This window comes from Misgurnus anguillicaudatus, chromosome 12 (assembly GCF_027580225.2).
Source record: "Misgurnus anguillicaudatus chromosome 12, ASM2758022v2, whole genome shotgun sequence".
NCBI lineage: Eukaryota > Metazoa > Chordata > Actinopteri > Cypriniformes > Cobitidae > Misgurnus > Misgurnus anguillicaudatus.
Genome location: NC_073348.2, coordinates 26605065 through 26623825, shown reverse-complemented (window position 1 = coordinate 26623825; position 18761 = coordinate 26605065). Strand labels below are relative to the sequence as shown.

The window sequence follows — 18761 nt, the reverse complement described above, 5'->3', positions numbered from 1 at the left end:
GGAACACCCCACAAGAGCTGCAGTTTTTGAGATGCTCTGACCCAGTCGTCTGGCCATCAGCAAATAGTTTAAATCACCTCATCCCACACGATGTAGCAGAATCTTTTATTGTTATCTTCTATGGGGTGGTTTCCAGGACAGGGATTAGCTTAAGCCAGGACTAGGTCTTAGTTTAATTAGGAAATATAACTAGTTTAACAAACATGCCTTACTAAAATCATTAGTTGTGTGCATTTTGAGACAAAACAAAGGACGTGAATGTATTTTAAGAAATGTCAGGGCAAGTTGTTTTCAGTTTAGACAGCTCTTACGTTTATTTTAGTCTAGGACTAGTCTAATCACTGTCGGGGAAACCGCCCCTATATCTACATGTATATCTATAATAGGCGTCTCTATGCACAATTTATGAAATCTCTTTTCGGTTTCAGAAATGTCAAAGGGTATTCAAATTAATCAATGCAACAATTATCTAAACCAGTGGTTCTCAACTCCAGTCCTCGGCCCCCCCTCCCAGAACATTTTAGATGTCTCCATATATAAAACACCTGATTCAGTTCATCAGCTTGTTAGTGTGTTAATTAAGGAAAAGTTTCAAACATTCTGGAAGGAGTCTGATGAGTGGAATCAGGTGTTTCATATCAGGAGATATCTAAAACATTCTGGGAGGGGGACCCAAGGACTGGAGTTGAGAACCACTGATCTAAACCATTTGTGTACATGTAAAACTTGTTCTTTTAAACTTATGTAAATATTTCTCACACTTAAGAGGTAAATATAAGTGTTCACAGCTCAACACTGGGGCTTCCGTTTTGCTTCTTAGTTTTACTAGGGCTGTTTCTCAATATGGAGCATATATTTATCTTCAGCGATCTTGCGTCCTTGTGTTCTCACTCTACATCATCATTAACTGTTGAAGATCAATTCCAATTCTGAAGAACACAAGTACAGATGATGCATGAAAATACCCGGATGTGTTCTTGATATCTATGCATCGAGTGCAGACTTGCGCGCTGTAATCTGGGGAGGTCAGGTGACCAACAGGAAGATCGCACACATCTCAATTCTCACAAGTGTGTTCTGTGTTCTCGTGACCTTTTGAGTTCATTCTTCCAAGGTCGGCTAGAAAGACCAATCTCCACGACAGCGCAAGTTGAGAAACAGCCTAGAACTACCTCTACAGATCAATACAAAAACAACATTCAGCTTTAGCAGAGTTAAAATGTTGGATTATAAAGTACTAGAGTTGACTGAGGTTATTTATGAAGGTGTTTGCAGGAGTGAGTTTCAGAGAATGAAGACGGACAGAATGAAGTTGATGCTGGAGATCTGTCATGATCTGAGAGATCAAGACCAACACCAACCACTGCAGTGTACAGGTAATGACATTCATTTCTAAAAGCATGAGTACAGATTAAACTGGTACAATTTGTGCATGTTTCTATCTGTGTTGTAATTAAAAAAGACAAATATGCACATATCATTTTCAGGAAGTGAGTGTGTAAGGATGAGAAGTTACAGATCAGTGTGTTTGGTGCTGCTGTGTTTTCGTCTACTAACTGCACTCTAAAAAGTGGTGCTGCTAAATACTGTAGTACTAAAAGCTTATTATTATATTCATAGGGGAACCGTTTTTCGCACTACAGAGCATCTATAGCACCTGCAGAACCATAAGTGGTGCAAAAGCATGACAATAAAGCACAACATGGTTCTACATAGGTGTTTAGCATCATTTTGTTTGTAGTGTAGTGCTATGTGTCTTAAATGATACAAACATGTGTCACATCAAGAGCAAAAACCTGAAGAGAGAAACCATTAGGGTGTTTCACACTGGGCTTGTTTGCTGTAGTCTGAGCCCAAGTGTGTATGTTCCCACAATGTTGGTCTGGTTTCACACTCATTAGATTCTATCATCCCAGGTTCACTTCCGTAATCTCATGTCATTACCGTCGTACAACAGGACGTAAACCCATTGCAACTTATATATTTTGTTGTTTAGTATGCTGATGTTGTCATGCACAGCAGAGAGATCTACAGGTGTGCAAATGTTTTTTTTAAAAAATGGAATTCATCAGTTGTCATTGTACTTTTTTTCTTGAGTTCTTTTTTATTGCAGAACTAATCAAACATGAATTCAGGGAAAGACAAATGCTGTATCATTGATAATCACAATAATAATACAGTTGTCAAAGTATTCGTGCATTGTGGAAATGAATGATTGATGTCAGTGGTTAAAAGCATGCGCAGGTTACTTTGCTTCCTGAAAGAGTGCACACACACACACGTGCAGATGTCATACAAAGAAAAAACACACTGGTCTCACAACCAATTTGTCCAGCTGCTCCATTTGTTTTAATTTGTTATCTGAAGTCGACATCCAGGTAACCGCTAAAATGTACGTTACATTTAAAATTGACTGACATAACTTTTTTTTTCGACAAGTTAAAGGTCAGTTTGCCCTCTAGCCAGACCAATAACCAAACATTGATCGTAAGTTAACTTTGGGTCAATCGCGTAACAATTGCAATGTGAATGTCTGATGAAAACATCTATAGCTTTCAGTGCTGATAAACATTAGTTTTTTTTTTGTTTACACAAGATGTTTAGAATGTAAAGAAAGAGTTATGGTGCAAATTTTTAATAGGTTAATAATTATAGTTGAAAAACTGAAGGGACCTGGTTACATAAAAATGTAACAGTGCACTGAGTTAAAGTTTAAAAGATCATAGAATCCAAAGTCAAAAACTGTATTCAGGATAAAAGTAACTTGGTATTTAATTGTTCGCTTTATATATCCTTCAAAAGTTTTGAAAATGTGTCTGTTGATGCTATGTAAATTCAAAAATGAATAATCTATACTGTATATCCAAGATCATAATCCAAAGCCACATATTGTAGGATTTTAATACATATTTCAGTCAGTAATGCGGTCCATGCATCTTTACAAGAGATTTTAAGAGATGAACTGTTTGTAGGTTCTTTATGACTCACACTTAATAAAGAGCTGCAAACTTTAAACACAATGTCACATGATCTTGGACTTCACACATATACCTCACTTCCTTTACCATTCTACCGTATGTTAAAACCAGCATCATTATGAAAAAAAAACACCTAAGCTGCAAAGAAGTACATTCAGCATTAGCACTGTTTAATAGAAACTAAAAGTTACTGTAAGATGGGAGAGATTATTTATGATAATGTGATCAGCACTGAGTCTGATGGAATAAACAGAGAGAGAACAGAGATGATGGTGGACATCTATGATTGTGCAGATTCTTTGAGAGATCACGACTTCAACACAGAAACAAACACACAAAAAACTTCAGCGTACAGGTAAGAAACAGTAATTTCTGTGTTAAAACACACACACACACACACACACACACACACACAAAAAAGTTAAATCATAATTAATCTTTTGTCTATCTGTGCTGTAATACACGGGGAAGATGTTTTTTTTTTTCATTTATTAATTTTTTTTTCATCAGTTACAGTGTGTTTGGTGCTGCTGTGTGTTCTTCTACTGACTGCAGTCATAGTGCTGTGTGTCCTGATCTATACAAGCAATCAACAGTGTCAAATCAAGAACAAAAACCTCACGGAAGAGAGAGACCAGCTACTAACCAAATATACCAACATCACAGAAGAGAGAGACCAGCTACTAAATAAGAATCACAACCTCACAGAAGAGAGAGATGAATTAATAGCCAAGTATAATAATATTACTAAACTAAATGAGCACTTGAATCAGGAGAAAAATAAACTGTGGACACAACTTAATGGTAATCTTAAACTACAAAACATCTCAAATATTCAATATTAAAATGTTTGCAGTAAATACAACATGCATGTTGTTAATACTATTGTAAGTTGTGTAGTAAAGTGTGGCCAGAATAAAATTAACAGCCAAACTGGTTGTTTCTACAGCTAGATGGATTTACTATCAATCCAGTTTCTACTTCATTTCATCTGAGGAGAAGAGCTGGAGTGAGAGCAGAAGATACTGTATAGAGAGAGGAGCAGATCTGATCATCATTAACAACAAAGAGGAACAAGTGAGTAAAGTTTGGCCTTCAAAAGTAAATTAAATCATATACGCTTCTTTAAAGGTTCATGGATATGGTTATGGTAATATTAATAATAAGTGTTATATAAAAATAATATTTCCTATATAACTGCTATATAGATGTAAATGTAACCATGTACAGCATGTACTTTATATGGGGGAGTAAAATGAACACTTGATGACATGAATTTTGTTGTTTTTTCATCTTATTAGGATTTTATTAAGAATAATTATGCTAATGACAGACTCTAGATTGGTCTGACTAACACCGATTGGGAGGGCAGATGGAAATGGGTTGATGGCAGCACACTAAGCTATAGGTGAGAAATCACTAAATTTATCAGATTATTATCCAATAAATGATTTTCACAGTCAGTATCATATCACACAGAAAACAACACTGAAGATCTAATTATGATCTATAGTTTCAGATTCTGGAGGTTTGGAGAACCCAATGGTGGTAGAAGAGAGAACTGTGTTTTGACTTATTCATCAGGGTGGGCTGATTACCCCTGTACTGATCATTTTAAATGGATTTGTGAGAGAGCACAGTAGCAACTTTCTTTAGACATTTGTTTTTAAATGTAGTTCTAAACGTAGGTTCAGGAGGAGCCTAAACATTCAGGCCTGTCAATCATCATTATGAGCGTATATAAGGCAGCCTCCAGGCCTCTGCGTCCAGCTGCAATTTTTCCAGCATCCCTCCTCCTCCCCATCTCCTGCTTCACCGCTCTCTTTCTTCCTCTGTGCAGTTCTTTTGCATGGGGGGGGGGGGGGGGGGGTTGAACTTGGGGTATGAGCCCCAGCCTCAAGTTCAGAGCTCCCTTTGAGGACGGTGGGCGAATGTGCATCCGAACTATAGTAAAGCAGTAATTTACAAAAAAACACATGTTATTGATTCACCAGGCTCCACCTTTGCTCTAACACCACGTTCACCTAAGTTTGAAAAACTGGCACCTGCCCCTCATCAGCTCATCTCATCTTCACAGTATGCATGGACACACTTCAGATGCACTCACTGTCTTACAGTATCTCGCTTTGAGTTATGGACTCTGTGCTTGTTGGAGTACACTTATCTTTAGTGATCATGATCTCTGTTATCCTCTGTGTCTCCCTGAAAGTCCTATCTAGTACTTTTCTATCATGTTCGTGCTCCATCTTGGTTACTCCTATGAATGGTTACCTCCATACTTTGCCATTTGATCTCCTGTCAGCTGCAACTGGGGTGTGTAGTCCTGTCCATTACCATTGCTGTCAATACCTGCAAAGATAAGAGACTGTATATTCATCCATTTATTGTTAGTATTATCTGCTCTACCCCTGTGTGTGTGAAAGCTTACTTGTTTGCTGTTGCTCCTCTACTTTGTAAATAAACTGGTTTACTAGGATCTGTGCATCACATCTCTGCACATACTTACAGTTGTCGAGTTCCTCCTGTTTTAAAAACGCGTAACTACTGTGCTCGCTTTGTCTTCGCGTTCGCGCGAGTCTCAAATCAAACAGTGATTGACAGCTCTCTGGTCCAATGGTGCTGTGGGCATTTTCAGGTTGACAGTAAATCTAGCTGACCCAATGAGATTTGAGGGGGGGCACCAGGGGGGGCCAATCATATTCCGTGGGGGGGGGGGTGCGACCCCATGCCCCCCTTCTAGACACGCCCCTGGTTGACGCGCCTACATGCGTCTTTATTCTGATATGGGTTAAAGTATAAGTATTAGTCCAGTCTGGTTTGTTAGAAATGCTTGTACACATTAATTATCAAAATCTGTTAAAAAAATAAACACATTTATTCATGCAAGATGTTGTGTGACTCCTGTTAGCATTTTAAAACAATGCACATTAGGTCTAATGTTTGCATATTTAGATCATTATTTATGTATTTTTGTATGTTTATCTGTGAAGTCTATTCATTCCTTAGTTTTTAAAGCAACACTGTAGCGTTTTACCTAAAATAATGTATCTAAAATTATTTCAGTGATAGAACAACTTTTAACTGGACAAATTGTACTGTTGCTGCAACCTGAGCAGCCTCCTAGCTGCTACAAGCACACTCTGAAAGTGGCGGTGGAGGGTAGAAAAACACAGCCCCGCCCCTCCCCCTTCCTGCAGTAGAGTGTCTGATACCAGGCACTGTTGCGCTTTTCAACCACATGGGGGAGCTGTACGTCATTTTACATGGAAACGACATAGTGTTGCTTTAAACAAAATCTGTTGAGTTGTAGTTATCTGACAGCTATTTTGTTTTTATTTTATTCATAATTTTTAATTTGTTTCCACAATGTTCTACATCTCTTAAAAATAGTATATTTGGCAGTAGACCTTGTTTTCTAAGTACTAATGTAACAGATTAAGAACTTTTTAGAAAACATGTGTCAATGTTACAATTAGGAAGTATTCTGATGAGTGTTCCAGTAATGTAGGCTACATGTGGCAAAAATGTACAGCTATAAGATAATACGTGTTTTAGTTAACATTTTGTTTATAGCTACATTTACGCAGAGACTGTCAATGTTTTTTTATGAACGGGATGACAGGGCCCCCTCACAAAGTTGCTTAGGGCCCCCAGAAGGCCAGAATCGGCTCTGCCCATGACCCTATCGCTGGATCACCACTTTTACTTCCTTGGATCACTTTTGATAGGTACTGCAGACCAGGAACACCCCACAAGAGCTGCAGTTTTGGAGAATCTCTGACCCAGTCGTCTGGCCATCAGCAAATAGTTTAAATGACCTCATCCCACACGATGTAGCAGAATCTTTTATTGTTATCTTCTATGGGGTGGTTTCCAGGACAGGGATTAGCTTAAGCCAGGACTAGGTCTTAGTTTAATTAGGAAATATAACTAGTTTAACAAACATGCCTTACTAAAATCATTAGTTGTGTGCATTTTGAGACAAAACAAAGGACGTGAATGTATTTTAAGAAATGTCAGGGCAGGTTGTTTTCAGTTTAGACAGCTCTTACGTTTATTTTAGTCTAGGACTAGTCTAATCACTGTCGGGGAAACCGCCCCTATATCTACATGTATATCTATAATAGGCGTCTCTATGCACAATTTATGAAATCTCTTTTCGGTTTCAGAAATTTCAAAGGGTATTCAAATTAATCAATGCAACAATTATCTAAACCAGTGGTTCTCAACTCCAGTCCTCGGCCCCCCCTCCCAGAACATTTTAGATGTCTCCATATATAAAACACCTGATTCAGTTCATCAGCTTGTTAGTGTGTTAATTAAGGAAAAGTTTCAAACATTCTGGAAGGAGTATGATGAGTGGAATCAGGTGTTTCATATCAGGAGATATCTAAAACATTCTGGGAGGGGGACCCAAGGACTGGAGTTGAGAACCACTGATCTAAACCATTTGTGTACATGTAAAACTTGTTCTTTTAAACTTATGTAAATATTTCTCACACTTAAGAGATGAATATAAGTGTTCACACCTCAACACTTCCGTTTTGCTTCTTAGTTTTACTAGGGCTGTTTCTCAATATGGAGCATATATTTATCTTCAGCGATCTTGCGTCCTTGTGTTCTCACTCTACATCATCATTAACTGTTGAAGATCAATTCCAATTCTCAAGAACACAAGTACAGATGACGCATGAAAATACCCGGATGTGTTCTTGATATCTATGCATCGAGTGCAGACTTGCGCGCTGTAATCTGGGGAGGTCAGGTGACCAACAGGAAGATCGCACACATCTCAATTCTCACAAGTGTGTTCTGTGTTCTCGCGACCTTTTGAGTTCGTTCTTCCAAGGTCGTCTAGCAAGACCAATCTTCACGACAACGCAAATCCGTTCCTTGCGTTCTTGGAATTGAGAAACAGCCTAGAACTACCTCTACAGATCAATACAAAAACAACATTCAGCTTTAGCAGAGTTAAAATGTTGGATTATAAAGTACTAGAGTTAACTGAGGTTATTTATGAAGGTGTTTGCAGGAGTGAGTTTCAGAGAATGAAGACGGACAGAATGAAGTTGATGCTGGAGATCTGTCATGATGTGAGAGATCAAGACCAACACCAACCACTGCAGTGTACAGGTAATGACATTCATTTCTAAAAGCATGAGTACAGATTAAACTGGTACAATTTGTGCATGTTTCTATCTGTGTTGTAATTAAAAAGACAAATATGCACATCTGTCATCTTCAGGAAGTGAGTGTGTAAGGAAGAGAAGTTACAGATCAGTGTGTTTGGTGCTGCTGTGTGTTCTTCTACTTACTGGAGTCATACACTCTAAAAAATGGTGCTAAATACTGTAGTACTAAAAGCTCGTAATTAGGGGAACCATTGTTTTGTGGTACAGAGAACCTATAACACCATTGTAGAACCATAAGTGGTAAAGCATGACGATAGCACCACTTATGGTTCAACATAGCACAATATGGTTCTACATAGGTGTTTAGCATCATTTTGTTTGTAGTGTAGTGCTATGTGTCTTAAATGATACAAACTCTCATCAGTGTCACATAAAGAGCAAAAACCTCAATGAAGAGAGAAACCAGCTACTAGGGCGTTTTCACACTTGGCTTGTTTGCTGTAGTCTCAGCCCAAGTGTATGTTCCCACAATGTTGGTCTGGTTTCCGTAATCTCATGTCATTACCAACGTACAAGAGGACGTAAAACGTCTCGGTTACGTATGTAACCCTCGTTCCCTGAAGGAGGGAACGGAGACGTCACGTCGTGACCGACGAATTGGGAACTCGCTTAGAGAGACCAATCTGCTTCGAATACTACTAAAACGCCAATGAACTTGGCATTGAGATATTTGCATAATGCTGGCGCCGCCCCGCCAGGTGCGTATATAAGCCACAGGTGCAAATGTAGAAATCAGCTTCTTTTTCGCTGAGAAAGCCGGAAAGTGTGACCGGCCGATAAACAGCAGGGAGCAGCCCTGTGGCGACGGGACGTGACGTCTCCGTTCCCTCCTTCAGGGAACGAGGGTTACATACGTAACCGAGACGTTCCCTTTCAGTCGGTCACTACGACGTCACGTCGTGACCGACGAATTGGGAATCCCTACCAAAACGCCACTGAGGGCTGACCTCTTCCAGTGTCTGCGTAAAGCCCTCCGGTTCCACTTAAGGATAAGGAGAATTAGGTTTTAAGGCAGAAGGCCGGGCACTAGATGTTCCTTTAACCCACAGTAGTGCCAGCGACTGGGAAGCGCCCTATCTGAGCGGTAGAGGGACGCTGCGGAAGCCACCGCCCCGTTAAGGGCTATTGGTGGGCGAAAGTCAACCGTAGTTGAGGTATAAATGACAGCCGTGGCTGTGTAAGCAAAGCAGTGCTCTGCTGAGGGAAACGTGGGCTAGTAGGATTAACCCCACGGAAAAATACTCACAAAGGAACCCGGTGGGACGCAATGTGGATGCCCGAGCCAAACACAGGTTCGCGAGGATGCAGCTAGTGAGAGGCTGGCAGCGGATGCTCCGCAACATCAGGCTGCCAAGGCAGCGGAAGAAGGCAAAACAAATTATTACGCGTTTTTGCCTCGATGGCCTTCCATACTGAGCTCAGTTTGGAGCAGCAGTCGGAGGCTGCAAGCCGACCTGCGAGCCTGTTCTCTGTGCTTCCCCTAACGAGGAAAGAACACGAGAGGAGACAGGCTCGACACGAACACTGTAAAATCTAATGAACGTATTAGGTGTCGCCCAACCAGCAGCTCTGCAGATGTCTGTTAGCGAGGAACCACGAGCGAATGCCCAAAATGAGGCAACACTTCTAGTAGAGTGAGCTCCCAAATTAAATGGACAAGGAATGCCCTGCAGATTATAAGCAAGGGCGATAGTATCAACTATCCAATGAGACATCCTCTGCTTAGTGACAGCTTTCCCTCTCTGCTGACCACCATAACAAACAAAGAGCTGATCTGAGGTCCTAAGGCTTTGTGTGCGATCCACGTAGATGCGTAACGCTCGTACGGGGCATAACAAAGCCATGGTTGGGTCTGCCCTCCTCCGGGGGGCAGCGCTTGCAAGCTCACCACCTTATCTCTGAAGGGAGTGGTGGGAACTTTGGGCACGTAGCCTGGTCTGGGTCTCAGTGAGACAGCAGGACCAAACTGAAGGCACGAATCGTCAACAGAGAATGCATATAAATCCCTTACTCTCTTCACGGAGGCCAATGCTAGCAGGGTCAGAGTTTTCATTGACAAACACTTCAGACTCGCAGACTGCAAAGGCTCGAACGCGGAACCTGTAGTAGGGCTTCAGCACCATGGACAGGTCTCAGGAGGAATAGAGGGAGGGCGCGAGGGGTTTAGCCTGCGAGCGCCTCTTAAAATCTAATAACCAAATCATGCTGGCCAACTGATCTGCCGTTAATAAGTGAGTGATGAGCAGAATAGCGGCGATATCAACTTTAATGGTGGAGGGTGACAGCCTACCATCTAACCTATGTTGAAGATATATAAAAGCACAATGTTAAGCATTCTCTGGGGTCCTCGCGTTGCGAAGAGCACCAGGTGACGAAAAGGGTTTCATTTAAGCGCGTAAGCCCGTCTTGTGGACGGTGCTCGTACCGCGTCGATGGTGTTAGATACCGCTTGCGATAAATCACCTCAACCTTGCGCGCACTCAACGACCATACATGGAAATCCCACAGGTCGGGGCGCGGGTGCCATAATGTGCCCCTTCCTTGAGAAAGAAAATCCTTCCTCCGGGGAATTCGCCAGGGAGGGGCTGTCGCGAGGAGCATTAATTCTGAAAACCAATTCCTGGTCGCCCAGTACGGGGCGACTAATAAAAGGCTCTACTCGTCCTGCCTGACTTTGCACGGTGTCTGTGCGATTAAGCTCACTGGAGTAAATGCGTATTTGCGCGTCCCCCGCGGCCAGCTGTGTGCCAACGCATCCACGCCGAGGCTGCCCTCGGTTAGTGAATAAAACAGGCAACAGTGGGTATCGTCCGGTGACGCAAATAGATATATCTGCGCACGACCGAACTTCTTTGAAATTAGCTGAACCGTCTGGGGGTGGAGTCGCCATTCGCCGGTGCGCGCAGCTCGGGAAAGCGCGTCTGCCGCTGTATTGAGCGTACCCGGGATGTAAATGGCACGAAGGGACCTCAGATGCTTCTGACTCCAAAGGAGGAGATGACGAGCGAGATGCGACAGGTGACGAGAGCGCAAAAACCACTTAACGGTAAATAACGCAACAGTCGCAATGTTGTCGGTGTCGGCTAATACATCCTTCCCTCGCAGCTCCATAGCGGAGCGTACAAGTCCCAGATATACAGCGCACCGCTCGCGGCAGTTGGGGTGCTATGCACACCCCTGAGACTGCAAGCCCGTCATACGTGGCTGCTCATCCCGTGCTGGGGGCATCGTATGTGCTACAGAATGCCAGGAGACCCGACTCAGGGGCATATCTTGCTATCAGAAATGCTGGGTCTGCCACGGGGTAACATTGAAATGACACGCAGGTGTAATGGTTACACAGTGTATGCCATGCGCCACGCTCTCCTCGAGACTCGATCGTAAAACCAATGCTGAAGCGGTCTCATATGAAGCAGCTCGAGCAGTGTCACAGCCGCAGCATGCTGTCATATGTCCAGCTTCTGAAACTGTTTCAGGGGGACCGCGTACTTCCCTCGAATTAAACCGAGGCAAGTCAGAACTGATTGGTTGCACGCTCTTGTAAAACACGCCAATAAATCGATCGAGTCTATTTCCATACTGAGAAAAGGATTCTCTGCACGGGGCAAAGTTGCTCCTTTCCCAGCTGACCTGATGACTTAAACGAGCGAGATGCTGAAGCATTAAATCTCTGTGTTCGCGCACGTCTGCCAAGAACGAGCCATCATAGTTGACGTAAATATAAGCAGAATGCGAACAACGCTCTCTCTCTCTGAGATTTTAATGCCGTGACTAGCACTTTCATGGAGACACGGGGAGAGAGAGACAGCTCGAATGGTGTACTTGGTATTAATATGCCCACCCCATGACGCAGAGCGAATAAACGATCTAAGGCGAGGGGAGATGCACACATGAAGTACACGTCTACAGGTCTAAGGCTGCAAACCGATTTGAATATTGAAATACGAGCCTCGGCGTATCATCCTAAAGGGTCACACTTGTAGAGCCGGTGCGTAAATAAATCGGTCGTAACCCACCGCGTATTTTGGGTAATATGAGATAAAGGCTGGAAAAAACCTTATCATCATTCTCGGTAAGAGGGACCGGCTCGAAAGTCCTTCGCCAGCAGGACATCGACTTTTGCACGCAGTACATGTGCATCGGACGCTTTCACTATAGTGAAACGAATGCCCGTAGAATTTGGGGGAGTGCCGGTAATTGTATTTCGTAACCGAGGCGGACAGTGCGTAAAACTCAACGAGACGGGCTGGGAACTGAAGCGAAGCATCCAGGGACCGTACGAGGAGAATTAACGACACTACCGAAGTACCCGCGGTGGGGCAGCGAAGCGAGACAGGTGAAACTGCCGGTGCGTCTGCTGTGACAGCATAAACATCTACAGTATGTGTGTGTGTGACACTGACCTGAGCCCGCTGAGGGTGGCGGTCGTCTGGTCTCCTGCGCGGAGAGCGCAGACTCCGGAAAAACACCCGCTGGCGATAGAGGAGAGATAGGGTGAGCTGGTGTGCCCGCTCACGGCTCTTTTGATCCTCTGGAGACCTGGAGAGGGAAGAGGAATGCACTCTTATGTGTGGTTAAGTGGGTACCGGCTGGACAGCCGGTGGAACAGATGCAAACCAAGAATTTTTCCACCCGACCCTCTACCGGGGGAAGGAGCGAATCACCGTCTCCTGAAGAGTGATCCTCTGCCAATCCGGGTCGCCCGTTACTGGCCACTTAAGCTCCCGATTTTCACGGGAAGCGGCTAAGCGGGCGGGGCGAGCTGCTGACGACCGGTTCCCATGCGCTGCCGAGATGGGGTCCGAGGAGGGGAACAGAGGTGGCCGCCGCAGGACGCCGACGGCGAGAGGCAGACTGAGGAGCCGGCGTGGTGGACCAAGGGCAGCTCTCTTTCGCCGGCATGACCTAGGAGATCGCCTCAGTCTGCGCAGCGGAGCTGTACGACTCCACGGGCTCGCCGAAGGGGCCGGTCTGTGAGACAGGAGCATTCAAGAAGTTGTTCTCGTCTGCGTCCGTCATGTAAGCCAGACATAGCCAAAGGTAGCGATCTTGAACACTGTGGTGGACATCGCACGACTGAAGGTCGCGGTTTCCCTCGTAAACCTCTAGAGCCTTCGCTTGGTGAACCTGCAGTGACGTTATTACATGCAGGGCTGAAGCCGCGTCTCCGCATGCCTGATGGGCAGCGCCCGTAACCGGACGACTGTCTATACAAACACGGGAGGGAAGGGTTGGGTGGTCCCTCCAGGAACGCAGCTGCATCGCAACCCCCCGCTCTACTGAAGGGATCCCCGACCTTAGCGGCTCCGTTGGTGAGGGAGGTGAGGGGTGAAAGCTGAACGGCCGAGACGGCCGCAAATCACGTCAGCTCTTCGTGCCGTCGGGAAAGGCAGGAGGTGAGGACCGTATAGGCCCGGGCAGCTCCGAAATACCAATCACATGGGCGGGACGGTTCGGGCGGAGAGGGATTAACCCCTCCAACTCTACCGTTTCCGCCGCTCGAGCGGGCACGGCCGCCATCTCCGGGACGACTCCGCCTCGGAGGGAAAAGATGGGCACCCCTCTGATGCTGCAGAAGTGACGGGACCCGAAGGAGGCCCAGTGGATTCGGCAGAAATCGCAGAACACGACTCTGCAGTCTCCACCGGAGCCTCAACCGGCTGAGGATGAGAAGGCCGGTAGGTGAAGGACGCATCCTCCGTCCTACTCAGCGTAGTGATGCGAAGAGCGTCCTGCGAGCGCTTGACAGCCGCACCATGGCGGCGTTCAGCACTGCAAAGGCGCGGACGTCGTTCCCATAGAAACGACAGTCGGCTCCGCAATCCAAGAGAGTTATGCTCTCACAGAGAGAACAAAAGCTCTCCACGAACGCAGCCTCGGAGAGCTCGATGCGCAAGCACGAAGACAGCGCTCGTGACCGTCACTGGAATCCCTGCTTCTCGCACCCAAGATCGCACGGAGGAAAAGCTATCATGAAAAGGACGCTGATCTCCGAATATACGAGAGAGTGGCTGTCTTTAAAAAGACACAGAGCTCTCACGTATCACTCTTTAGGGAAATCACTCTTTTGGTGCTCAGCTGATGATGCGCACAGGGAGAGGCAACGCACACACTAAACTCAAAACAAAAAATATGCAGAGCAGTGGAATACTGCGAGCGTCCGCTGTGTCAGTACTGCTTGTCAATCAACTTCAGCAACTGTTCCCAGAAGAGCAGAAAGTAGCTTCTCAGTAGCAGATACTGCCGGCTTTCGAAGCGATAAAAAGCTGATTTCTACATTTGCACCTGTGGCTTATATACGCACCTGGCGGGGCGGCGCCAGCATTATGCAAATATCTCAATGCCAAGTTCATTGGCGTTTTAGTAGTATTCGAAGCAGATTGGTCTCTCTAAGCGAGTTCCCAATTCGTCGGTCACGACGTGACGTCGTAGTGACCGACTGAAAGGGAACCCAATGCGACTCATATTTTTTGTTGTTTAATATGCTGGTGTTGTCCTGCACAGCAGAGAGTGCGACAGGTGTGCAAATGTGTTTTAAAAAATGGAATTCATCAGTTGTCATGATACTTTTTTTTAGTTCTTTTTATTGCAGAATTAATAAAACATATAAATTCAGTGTAGAAAAATGCTACCACTGATAATTACAATGATAATACAGTCGTCATGGTTACTTCGCTTCCTGAAAGAGTGCACACCTGAATCAGAGGTGTTTTCCCATTCACGTAAACCGAGTCATATTTCTATTGCAACCATGCTCAGACAACCTCCTCCAGGTAGTCTTGGGTTCAGTACCCCGGTGTGCTTTTGGCTGTGCATGGCGGCTTACTTCAAATCATATCAAAAACATATCAGCTATTACAATGACCAATCGTTACTGTGTAAAATGAATGTATACAATGTTAGTTACAGATCCTTAAATTCTTGCCTGGCTGCCAAACCTCTATTTGCACAGTGATGATCCATCCATTTTTTTATTTTCGACAATGTATTTGATCTAGAGCTCAGTTTAGGCAATGTGCGTGTCTGATGAAAGCGTCTATAGCTTTCAGTGTGCTGATAACCTTTTTTTTGTTTACACTTAAAGCCGAATGTAAAGGGTCACTCCGAAGATTAGTAATAGCTCAATAATATAGTAAAACAAACTGAACATACAGTATGAGGGGAAAAAAACTAATTAAAAATGCAATGGTGAGTTCAAGTGTAAAAGATCATAGAATCCAGAGTTAAAAACTGTATTCAGGATAAAAGTAACTTGGTATCTAATTGTTAGCTTTATACATTGTTCAGAAGTTTTGAAAATGTGTCTGTAGACGCTATGTAAATGCAAAAATGAATACTGTATAATCCAATATCACAACCAAAGCCACGTATTGTAGGATTATAATACAAATTCCAATCAGTAATGCAGTCCACGCATCTTTACTAGAGATGATAAGAGATGAACTGTTTGTAGGTCCTTTATGACTCACACTTAATAAACTGCTTCAAACTTTAAACAGTGAATGTCACATGATATTGGACCTCACACATATACCTCACTTCCTTTTTCATTCTACCCTATGCTAAAACCAGTATCAGTATGCAGAACCCCAAAGATGCCAACTTAAACTACACAAGAAGTACATTCAGCATTAGCACAGTTCAATTAAAATTTAAAGTTAAGATGGGAGAGATTATTTATGATAATGTGGTCAGCACTGAGTCTGAGGGAATGAACAGACAGAGAACGGAGATGATGGTGCCCATCTATGATTGTGCAGATTCTGTGAGAGATCACGACTTCAACACAGAAACAAACACACACCAAAAACTTCAACGTACAGGTAAGAAACATTCAATTCTGTGTTAAAACACAAAAAATAAATTAATATTTTGTCTATCTGTGCTGTAATACATGGTGAAGTAACAATGGAATTAAAAAACATATTTTAATTTATTAATTTCATCAGTTTCAGTGTGTTTGGCGCTGCTGTGTGTTCTTCTACTGACTGCAGTCATAGTGCTGTGTGTCCTCATCAATACAAACAATCACCAGTGTCAAAACATCAAAGAAGAGAGAGACCAGCTATTAACTAAGAATCACAACATCACAGAAGAAAGAGATGAATTAATAGCCAAGTATAATAATATTACTAAACTAAATGAGCAGCTGGAGGAGAAGAAAAATAAACCGTGCGGACAACTTAATGGTAGTCTTAAACTTAAACAAAAAATGTTCAAATAATATTAAATATTAAAAGGCTTGCAGTAAATACAGTATGTTAACACTATTGTGAGTTGTGTAGTTAAGTGTGGTTAAAGTGGTTGTGTTTACAGATGAATGGATTTACTATCAGTCCAATTTGTACTTTATTTCATCTGAGAGAAAGAACTGGACTGAGAGCAGAAGATACTGTAGAGAGAGAGAAGCAGATCTGATCATCATTAACAACAAAGAGGAACAAGTGAGTAAAGTTTCGTGTTAAAAGTAAGTTAAATCATATTCACTTCTTAAAAACTTTATGGATGTGGTTATGGTTAAACTCGACAGTATTGATAATGAGTTTTAGATAGAAATGACAGTGTCTGCTATCCTCATTATAAGTAAACATGTACAGCATGTACTGTATGTGGAGAGTGACAAGAAATTAAAACGAAATGAACACTTGATGACAGTAATTTGTTGTTTTTTAATCTTCTCAGGATTTTATTAAGAAGAATTTTGGTAATGACGGACTCTGGATTGGTTTGACTGACAGTGCTGTAGAGGGCAGATGGAAATGGGTTGATGGCAGCGCACTGAGCTATAGGTGAGAAATCACTAAATTTAACTAATTATTATTATATAAACGATTCTTACAGTCAGTATCATATCACACAGAAAACAACACTGAAGATCTAATGATGATCTGTTGTTTCAGATTCTGGATGTTGGGAGAACCTGATGGTGAAAAAGAAGAGAACTGTGTTTTGTCTTCTTCATCAGGGTGGGCTGATTACTCCTGTACTGATGCTTTTAAATGGATTTGTGAGAGAGAACAGTAACACGTTTCTTTAGACATTTGTTTTTAATGTACTTTTGCTCCAACACCACCTAATTTTGAACAACTGGCACCTGCCCCTCATCATCTCAGACACACCTCAGATGCACTCACTGTTTTACAGTATCTCACTTTGGGTTATGGACTCTGTGCCTGTTGGATGACCATGCTCCATCTTGGTTCCTCCTGTGAATGGTTACCTTCATACTTTGCCACGTGATCTCCTGTCAGCCACAACTGGGGTGTGTAGTCCTGTCCATGGCCATTACTAGGTCGTAGCAGCAAACACACTGTGCGTTGATCATGCTGAATTTCTGACACTGTCGGAGACTATCTTAGGTCGCAAGATCTGAAAAATGTCCATCTTTGAACCTCTCTCACTGTACGACATAGAAACACAGATAAAGAGCCATAATAACAAAAATCACAACGATTATTTGAAGATGGCAATCTTTTATCTGGGACAGCCAAAACTCATGCAGTGTATCTCGGGCTTAACCCCTTAAAATACCTCAAATTTATTTTAAGTTTTAAATTTTATGCTGTGATCAAATGTCTACTTTTAATGTTGTCTGTCAATGAGAGTAATATGCGGTATGTGATTATTAGTCAGGATGTAGATAAAAACTATTTATAAATATAGTTATAATACAAACTTATGGCTCATCCGGCAATATTTTTAAAGCTGAATCAAAACACACAGGTAATTTAAACATGTAACCTGAACATGAATATCAGCCTTAACAGCCTAGTGTTGTGTGGGTCCCCCTTTTGCCACCAAAACAGCCCTGACCCATCAAGGCATGGACTCCACTAGACCTTTCTTTTAGAACCAGCATTCACTTATTCAGCAATTTAAGCTACAGTAGCTCATCTGTTGGATCAGACCACACAGGCCAGTCTTTGCTCCCCATGTGCATCAATGAGCCTTGGCCGCACATGACCCTGTCGCTGGATCACCATCTTTTCTTCCTTGGACCACTTTTGATAGGTACTGCACTGCAGACCGGGAACATCCCATAAGTGCTGCAGTTCTAGAGATGCTCTGACCCAGTCGTCTAGCCATCACAATTTGGCCTTTGTCAAAGTCGCTCAGATCCTTATTCTTGCCCATTTTTCCTGTTTCTAGCACATCAACTTTGAGGACAAGTCTAGTTGATGTGTTAGAAGCAGTCCATGCCTCGACGGGTCAGAGCTGTTTTGGTGGCAAAGGGGGGGTTGCTGATCGGTGTATATTTACATAAAACCTTTTTGCACATTTTATTGGTGTGTCTTGTGTAATGATAGCCTACCACTGACCTAAATAAAGTCCTCTGCATTTCTATTTTGATAAATGTTTTATATATGGATGATATTTTAGGTGTTAAACTTCAATGATGATTAAATTCCACAATGCAAATAGTGTAAATGACCTCATCACACACACGATGTAGCAAAATCTTTTATTGTTGTCTTCTATATCTACATGTATATCTAAAAATAGGCCTCTCTTTATGCAAAATATGAAATCTCATTTTGGTTTCAGAAATTTCAAAAGGTATTGAAAATAATAAATGCAACAATGATCTAAA

The 18761-nt window shown here is 42.9% G+C and overlaps 1 pseudogene; it reads left to right on the top strand.

Annotated features, from left to right (window-relative positions):
* Window positions 1-1219: 1219 nt before the first annotated feature.
* LOC129446979 (uncharacterized) lies at window positions 1220-18702 on the top strand (annotated as a pseudogene).
* The last annotated feature ends 59 nt before the right edge of the window (window positions 18703-18761 follow it).